Below are 8,993 nucleotides of genomic sequence, written 5' to 3'. Positions count from 1 at the left end.
GGGTTCCTCCTAAGACAATGCCAGACCTCATGTGGCTGGAGTGTGTCAGCAGATCCTGCAAGACGAAGGAGATCCCTCAGGAGACCATCCGCCACCTCATCAGGAGCATGTCCAGGCATTGTAGGGAGGTCATACAGGCACGTGGAGACCACACACACACACACACACACACACACTACTGAGCCTCATTTTGAACAGATTTAAGGACATTATATCAAAGTTGGATCAGCCTGTAGTGTGTTTTTTCCATTTTAATTTTGAGTGTGACCCCAAATCCAGACCTCCATTGGTTAATAATTTTTGTGTGATTTTGTGTGTATTTAATAAAAATGTCATTCATTCAGATGTACGCTGTCTTAATTTTGTGTTCCCTTTTATTTGTTTTGAGCACTGTATTTAGTAGAGGTGTGAACTTTCACTGGTCTCAAGATTCGATGCAGCACGATGCATCCCAGAGATTTTCTGCATTGTCCCATGATGTTTTCAATACAAGAGTTAAGGTCTCGTACTCCTGTGTGGATGCTTTGGTTTGCTACAATGAGCAGAAAAACTGTTGGTGTTCAGTCCACGCTCGCTTATAGCAGTCGTGTATATATACTGGTTGTTCTCCTTTAAAAGCACATGGCACTATGATGTGGGCGGAGTTAGTTGTCTGCCCCGGTCCTGATGCAGACTGACTTTCCACCGAGCAGAGGAACTGAGCAGACTTATCCAAGCTCCTGCTTCCCTTTATTATTTCGTTTAATATTAAATAAAAGCAGCAATGTTTGGTACGTGTAATGTCCATGTCTCATGCACGAGCGGTTACCAACGCATGGTGGAACCGAGATGCTGTAAGCATAATAAATAAAGAGCGTGATGGAAACCCCATCAGCGGCGTGAGATTCTCTTTCTTCCTGGCAGGTTTCCTTTCTTTGCCCGCGTCACCAGTGTTTCTTCCACTATACACTGATCCAAACCTGTTACAGCCTGAAGCCACAAACGGCAGAAAAACACCTGGTTCAAAACGTCCATGGCACACGCTCAGCACAAAAAAAACCATGCATGTTTTTGAAATCTCCCGGTAAGACGATAATCTGTAGATCTCTGGACACGCAGATTTACATTTACAGCATTTATCAGACGCCCTTATCCAGAGCGACTTACAATCAGTAGTTACAGGGACAGTTCCCCTGGAGCAACTTAGGGTTAAATGTCTTGCTCAGGGACACATTGGTAGTAAGTGGGATTTGAACCTGGGTCTTCTGGTTCATAGGCGAGTGTGTTACCCACTAGGCTACTACCACCCCGATCCTATTTTTTCTCTATTTGTGTGTTTCGAAGTGGCAAATATGACACTAGTCTGCTTTGATTTTATTGGCTGCGTGAAAATACATGCAGCACTGCACAGTGTGAAACGCTGATCCAGAGCTACACTGTACTAAGATCAGGCAGCCATCAATTTCGTATTCGTTTGTGCAAATGGAATAGTACCACAAGCCCTACTTTTTAGCAAGAATGTTTATGCCGCCACCAGAAAATCACCAAGCGATGTCATATGATTTAATTGATTATGTTCTGCACTGCATTAATTTTTACCCGTAGTGTTTAGTATTCCAAAAGTTTTGAGAATGACACAAATATTGGTCTTCTTAAAGTTTGCTTTGTTTTTAGATCTTTTTGTTAGTTGTTTCTGTGGTGTATGGACACATTTGACAAGAATGATATCATTTTTTTAATTTTTTGTTTATTGACATCAAGTTTATGCAAAAAGTCAATATTTGCAGTGTTGGCCCTTTTTTCCCCCAAAAACCTCGCCAATTAGCCCTGGCATGCTGTCAATCAACTTCTGGGCCAAATCCTGAGTGATTGCTACTCATTCCTTCATAGGCAGTGCTTGGGGTTTGGCAGAATTTGTGGGTTTTTGTTTGTCCATCCACCTCTTGACGATTGATCACAAGTTTCCAATTGGATTAAATTTCAATATTTTGTTCTCCGAAAACACTTAGTTTTATGCTGGAAAAGAGATTGTTCTTCATCAAACTGTTCTTGGATGGTTGGGAGACGTTGCCGTTGGAGGATGTTTTGGTACCATTTCTTGGATGAGAAGCAGCCCCACACATGAATGGTCTCAAGATGCTTTACTGTTGGCACAAGACCGGACTGATGGTAGTGCGCACTTTTTCTTCTATGGACAACCATTTGTCCAGATGGCCCAAACAATCGGCAAGGGGCTTCATGAGAGATAATGGCCTCAGTCCTCAGCAGTCCAATCTCTGTACTTTTAGCAGATTATCACTATGTCCTTTAATTTTCTTGGAGAGAAGTGTTTTTTTTTTTGCTGCCTGGGCCATCCTGTAAAAGTCCTTCCCCCACTTTGCAGGCAGATGCACTCACACCCTGAACTAGCTCGGCGCTGGTGGCACCCTGATCCCACAGATGAATCATCTCTTACTCTGTAGCCTTCTTCACAACGTTTTTGAACATCCAATAAATGGTGAAATTTGGTGCAATTTTTTTTTTATGCAATGCAATAACGACTGCATGTGTTTCCCTGCAGGTAACAACGGTTAACAATGGAAGAACAATGATTTCAAGCATCAACCTCCTTTTAAAGCATCAAGTCTGCTATTCTAACTCAATCAGCATGACAGGATGATCTCCAGCATTGTGCTGGTCAACACTCTCACCTGTGTTAACGAAATGATCACTGAAGTGATCTCCTTTTGGGGCAGTGGTGGCCTAGCGGTTAAGGAAGCGGCCCCGTAATCAGAAGGTTGCCGGTTCGAATCCCGATCTGTCAAGGTGCCACTGAGGTGCCACTGAGCAAAGCACTGTCCCCATACACTGCTCCCCAGGCGCCTGTCATGGCTGCCCACTTCTCACTCAGGGTGATGGATTAAATTTCACTGTACGCTGTGCTGCTGTGTATCACATGTGACAATCACTTCACTTTATTTTTACTTATGTGGCAAGGCTGAAATGCATTATTTATTTAGGAAAATGTTTATTTTCATGGCAAAGAGGGACTTTACAATTTATCGGATCACTCTTCATAGCATTCTGGTTTTATTTGCAACTGCCATAAGAAAAATGGAAGCAGGAAACTTTGTGAAAAACAGTATTTCATTCTCAAAACCTTTGGCCATGACTGTATATAGTGTATACAGTGTATGATATAATATGATAAAAATATAATATGGGGTAAAAGCTGTTTGTCGTCAGGGTTCCTGCATGAGGCTGTGTTTGTAAAATGTGTCTAGTAGTTGGGTGAGAGGCATCCCAATGAGTTTCTCAGCTGTCTTTTGATTATCTTCTGTAGGCTTTTGCAGTGTTGCAGTTGCTGTACCAGATACAAATGCTCTAAGCCATCTCTCCTGACCTCACCCCTTTCATTTCTTATATCATAAAAAGCTCAATCACATCCAGCCATGTACCATCTGCCTTTAAAACAGCCAGGATTCTTCCAATCCGAAAGAAACCAACCAGGGTCTATAAATAATAATTAGTGGAACAAACTAATTTTTATTTTGTGAGACTTCTTAGGTCATGTTTGTATAGAGAGTCTAAAAAGAATTGAATCTATGTCCAGGTTTATGTGCAATACTGAGGTTATTGTTATAACCTTTGACGCCACTTGTTCTTCCAGATAAGCGCAGTTGGTGTCCATAGCTGTATCCTGGAGGCCTAGACTCATTTAAGGCTACAAATTCGTTTTGTTTTAACCAAGTTTAGGTTAGGCACAGAACATCAAGACCCTGATCAATAATAACTTAATTAACAATGAGCATTGTTCTAACGTTTAATAATCCTATTCTTATATTGGAGGAGCTGGTGCAAGGTTCAGGATTTGTTCAGTACAACACTATACACAGTATACCGTGTATTGAAATAATGTTTAAACTATACTAACTAAAACTTAAATACAGTACAGATATCCATAAGAGAAAAGTAAAACTTTTCTGTACAATGAACAGGAAAAAACAAGACATAATGTTGGATTGCAGTGTCTGGCAGGTACAGTTCCAGATGGTAGGATGGAGATCAGGGCATGTAAGGGGTGGTCAGTGTCCTTCATTATGTTCCAAGCTCGACAGATGAGGTGCTTCTCATAGAGCTGGGAGATGGGTGGAAGTAGAACCTCCATGATGCGCTCTGGTGTCTTCACCATCAGCTGCAGGGCCTTCTGTTCAGTGACAGTACAGTTCCCGTACCAGACAGCGATGTAGCATCTCAATGGTCCCCCAGTAGAATGATTTGAGGATGGGAGGAGGGAGGTTGGACTTCTTCAGCTTTCTGAGGAAGTGCAGATGTTGCTGGGCTTTTTTGGTGGTGGAGGTGGTGTTGAGGTTCCAGGAGAGGTCAACAGCAGATCCATCGATGTGCAGTGGGGTGGGAACAGTTTCTCCCTGAAGTTGACTACCATCTCTTGGTGACATTGAGAGTCAGGTTGTTGCTCCGGCACCAATCCACCAGATGTTTTATCTCCTCTCTGTAGGCAGACTCATCGTTGTTGGTGTTGAGGCCCACTACTGTTCTGTCATCTGTGAACTTGATGTTGTGGCTGGAACTGTACTGTGCAGCACAGTCGTGTGTCAGCAGACTGAACAGCAGTGGGCGGAGCAGCATCCCTGCGGGGAACCTGTGCTCAGTCTGACTACCTTGGAGGTGTTATGTCCTATAGACAGAGACTGAGGCCTGTCTGTTAGGAAGTCCAAGATCCAGCTGCAGAGCTTATTCCCAGCAGGTCCAACTTCGTCACCAGCTTCTGAGGGACAACGGTATTGAATGCTGAGCTGAAGTCGATAAACAGCATTCTGGCATAAGTGTCTTTTTTTGTCTAGGTGGGAGAGGGTTGTGTGAAGGGCAGAGGAGACTGCATTGTCTGTGGAGTGGTTCGGCCAAACTGAAGTGGGTCCAGATTCTGTGGAAAGTGGGTCCAGATTCTGGTGGTACTTTTTAATAGGAATGATTGTAACGGGTAGTAAGTTGCTGAAACAGACCCGAGGAATAGACACAATGTCAGCATTATTAATTTATTATTAATCTTTCTATTTCTTGTTGTATCTCTTGTTTTAATAGAGCGGGGTAAAGACACAGTGTCAATAGTGTACATGGTGGGTGGCAGCTCTGTGCAAATGGCAGACGCTCGGTTTAGCCAGTCTGTCTGCCGCCTGATCTTGGCTCTGACAAGGAAGATTCGTTACTTGTCTTACGATTCTAAGACTGAGCCAGATTTTAAGATAACTTGGATGGCACCCTCCCAGTTGGGGTGGATGCCATCTCGCCCAGAAAGACCAGGCTTCTCCCGAAAAGTTGGCCTGTTATTGATAAAACCCCCTTTTTTTGGACACCACTATGACAACTGGCAATTTATATCAAGGAGCCTGCTACAGGTCTCATTGCTACACTGATACTGGGGTAGTGGGCCGGAGCAGATTAGTTCATCCGATATTGTTTTAGCCATTTCAAGTATCTCTATATAATTATCTCTAGTTATTTCTGACTGATCTACGTTTCTAAATATCTACGGTTATTTTTCGCCAGCACTTTTACATTTGAGCGTATGTCAGGCGCCATAGGGAGCCATTTCTTTGCTTTGTTGATGAAAAGTAATCCTTTAAGTTTTTAAGAATGAGAGCAGCTAACGACAAACACACTAAACAGTGCAGTACCGGAGGTGACAGTCTAAAGCACAGCGCTGTAATCACTCTGAAACACTGTGTCCTGTGTCCTCTTTATTCTTCAGTCATTGTGTCCAAAACCCCTGCTTAAAATTTCATTTGATTAATCAGGTTCAAAAATATTTTTGTTGGCTTCATTCAATTCATTCAAATTGTTTTTTTTACAGAAAGCAAATTCGATGACCAAAGGTGTAAAGAGGAAACTGAAGAAAAGTTGCACCAGTTCAACAAGTATGACAACAGTTTAAGACAAGTGAAGATCCTTGAAACACGAAAGAAAAACAATTCTAAAGAGAAGCCCTACCAGTGTGAAGAGTGTGGGAAGAGTTTTGCAAAAGCACTAGCCCTTAAAATACATGAGAGGGCACATACTGGAGAAAAACCTTACCAGTGTGTACAATGTGGGAAGAGTTTTGCACAAGCATCACACCTTAGAACACACAAGAGGACACATACTGGAGAGAAGCCCTACCAATGTGTACATTGTGGGAAGAGTTTTACACAAGCAGGATCCCTTAAAGTACATGAGAGAGCACATACTGGAGAAAAACCCTTCCAGTATGAACAATGTGGGAAGAGGTTTGCAGAAGCATCACACATTATAACACACAAGAGGACACATACTGGAGAAAAGCCCTACCAGTGTGCACAATGTGGGAAGAGTTTTTCAGAAGCACCACACCTTAAAAGACACCAAAAGGTACATACTGGAGAGAAGCCCTACCAGTGTGTACAATGTAGGAAGAGGTTTGCAGACGCGGGAACCCTGACAAAACATGAACGGACACATACGGGAGAGAAGCCCTACCAGTGTGTTCAATGTGGGAAGAGTTTTGTGCGGTCATTTAACCTTTAAAGACACAAAAAGATACATATTCAAGACTCAAGACTGCTACTGGAGAGATCTGGAGCGAAGCTTTACCAGTGTGTACAATGTGGATAGAGTTTTTCATGTGCATCAGGCCTTAGAAGACACAAGACTACACATACTGCTGATCTCCACAAGTGCACTGTTCAGTCTAAATTCTTATCAACATTGGGTCAACTCAAATATCATCAACGTGAACATACTGATGAAAAGCTCTACAAGTGTATAGCAGTTGTTGAACTTAAGAAATCAGATCTTATCACACCTATACTTCGTGGTAAATTACTGTGATTAACAGGAATTGAAGTGAAAGTTGGAAGATGAAGTCTGTTCAGGTGAGTTGAGTACACATTGCTTTAGAACATCATACCAATGTATAAAACTATAGATTCAGTTGATATAAAAAGTGTACACACCCTTGTTAAATTCCATCTTTTTAGACCAATACTTTATCAGAATTGTGTTTTTTGGCCAAGTGTTTGAGTGAACACATACAAGGAATTTGGTGGTGTCTTTCAAACACATTATAAGGAACAACAACAATATACAATATAGTAAAAATCTGATGATCTTCTGTGCCCTTTCTGGTTCTTGATAGGAACAGATTCTGGATAGACAGGGGGCCACAGACATTTTTTCTGCTGTCCATACAATCTGTTTATGTCCTGCTCCATATCAGACTGTGATATAATTTTTTTAGATGCCTGTTTGCCGTTCTCAAACCTCTCAGACCCCTGACTGAATTTGGGCTTAATTCCTTTTCTTTTCCATGGCTGGCCAGAGAACGATTCCAACCTCGCTGCTGGCTGGTACCGCTTCACTTGTATTGGTGGAGATGTGCTGTGGAGAGGCTGTGTTGGTTCTGGTTGAGGTGGAACATATGACCCCCTCTGCAGTCCTTTCAACATTTATAAATATTACAGCCGTTATTCCAGCTACCAAAATCTCCCCACCCTCTCAGATGGAGTGAAACGAATGATCTTGTGCTACTCCTCTCCATCACAGTCCTGCACACCATCTGGAACCACAGATGTACAGGACTGCCTTGTAGAATTCTACACTTCCACACTGAGAAATGCTTGTGACTGGTGAGTATGATCAAGTACGTTGACTCGCCACAACTACAGGGTCTGTAGGTGGTAGTAGCCTAGTGGGTAATGCACTTGCCTTTGTACCAGAAGACCCAGTTTAAATCCCACCATTGTGTCCCTGAGCAAGACACTTAACCCTGAGTGTCTCCAGGGGGACTGTTCCTGTAACTACTGATTGATAGTCGCTATAGATAAGGAAGTCTGATAAATGCCATTAATCTAGCAGATGATGTCCTCATTTCCTCAAATGACCATGACCTTAGATCCGCACTCAACTGAATTTACCTGGAGGATATCACCAGGATGAAAATACCAGGAGGTCTGAGAGACAGCCCGCTCTCCATGCTGACGTCACAGACGAATGGAATCGGTGACCGCTTCAAAGTGGTTGCTTTCAAACCGAGCAGCATTACAAATCTAGCAAAGCATTTGAAACATCATCGCTCCGAGATATATGCAGTTTCAAGAGGGGGGTAAAGTTGTTGTAATATGAATAATTGGTTTGCCTTTGTAAGTTAACTATAATAATGGCTCTGTCTTCTCTTCGTGTTTTACAATGATGTAATTACACAATGTACATATATCTTTCACTTCTGTGGCATGAGAAGCGAGGACTGCTTTATTTTTCTGATTTTATTTGAAACCATTTAAAAAATACTCTTTATTTATTCAGAAAATGTATTAAAAGGTTTTTGTGTTTTTTTTTTTTAGCCGCATAGTCCGGAAAATAGTATCAAGTACCATCTTTAGTATCGTATCAAGCCTTGTATATATCAACACGCACAAAGAATCCAATTCTGGTCTATAGTGTCTTTCAAGCACAACATATACAATACTGTCCTTTCGTTTCACTCTGTATTCTGTAACATTTTATGTAGCTGAAATTACAATAAAGCTCAGTTGAACTTGGACTTCCAGTCTTCAAAAAATGTTGTTAGATGGACTGTGGCTTTTAAATCTGGTCTTTCTTTCTTTGCATTCGTTTACCTCCTAAGTTAAACATAATAATAAATCAGAAAATGTAAAAGCGGAGATTAGAAAGTCTACCAAACCTCACAACGAAACCCCTATTACACTAACAAGTGTTGTTACTGATTATACCACATGTATTTAATTTTTAATTTTATGAGGAACTTGGCTACAACTTGACTAAAATTAATCCTTAAATTTACATTTTTATTCTAAAAATAGGAGAAGGAGTCTTAGATTAATCAAGTTGATCTCTATGAAATTGCGATTGTTTCGTTTTATTTACTGATTATCCAGAGCTTAATGTCTCACTTGGAGTCGCTTTCTGAAATTGACGAATCTGCTGCCGTGTGACGAATCTGCTTCTGTTTACATCTGCAGGAAAACCAAGTAAAACACAAA

At 41.6% G+C, this 8,993-nt stretch overlaps 1 protein-coding gene across 1 annotated transcript in view; it reads left to right on the top strand.

The window, feature by feature from the left end:
- Nucleotides 1-8,993, top strand: part of LOC114785464 (zinc finger protein 493-like) — a 478,845-nt gene that overhangs the window by 362,973 nt on the left and 106,879 nt on the right. The gene's annotated exons all lie outside the window — the stretch shown is intronic.

Source organism: Denticeps clupeoides, chromosome 3 (assembly GCF_900700375.1).
Source record: "Denticeps clupeoides chromosome 3, fDenClu1.1, whole genome shotgun sequence".
In the NCBI taxonomy this organism is placed as follows: Eukaryota; Metazoa; Chordata; class Actinopteri; order Clupeiformes; family Denticipitidae; genus Denticeps; species Denticeps clupeoides.
This window is presented reverse-complemented; position numbering and strand designations above follow the sequence as displayed.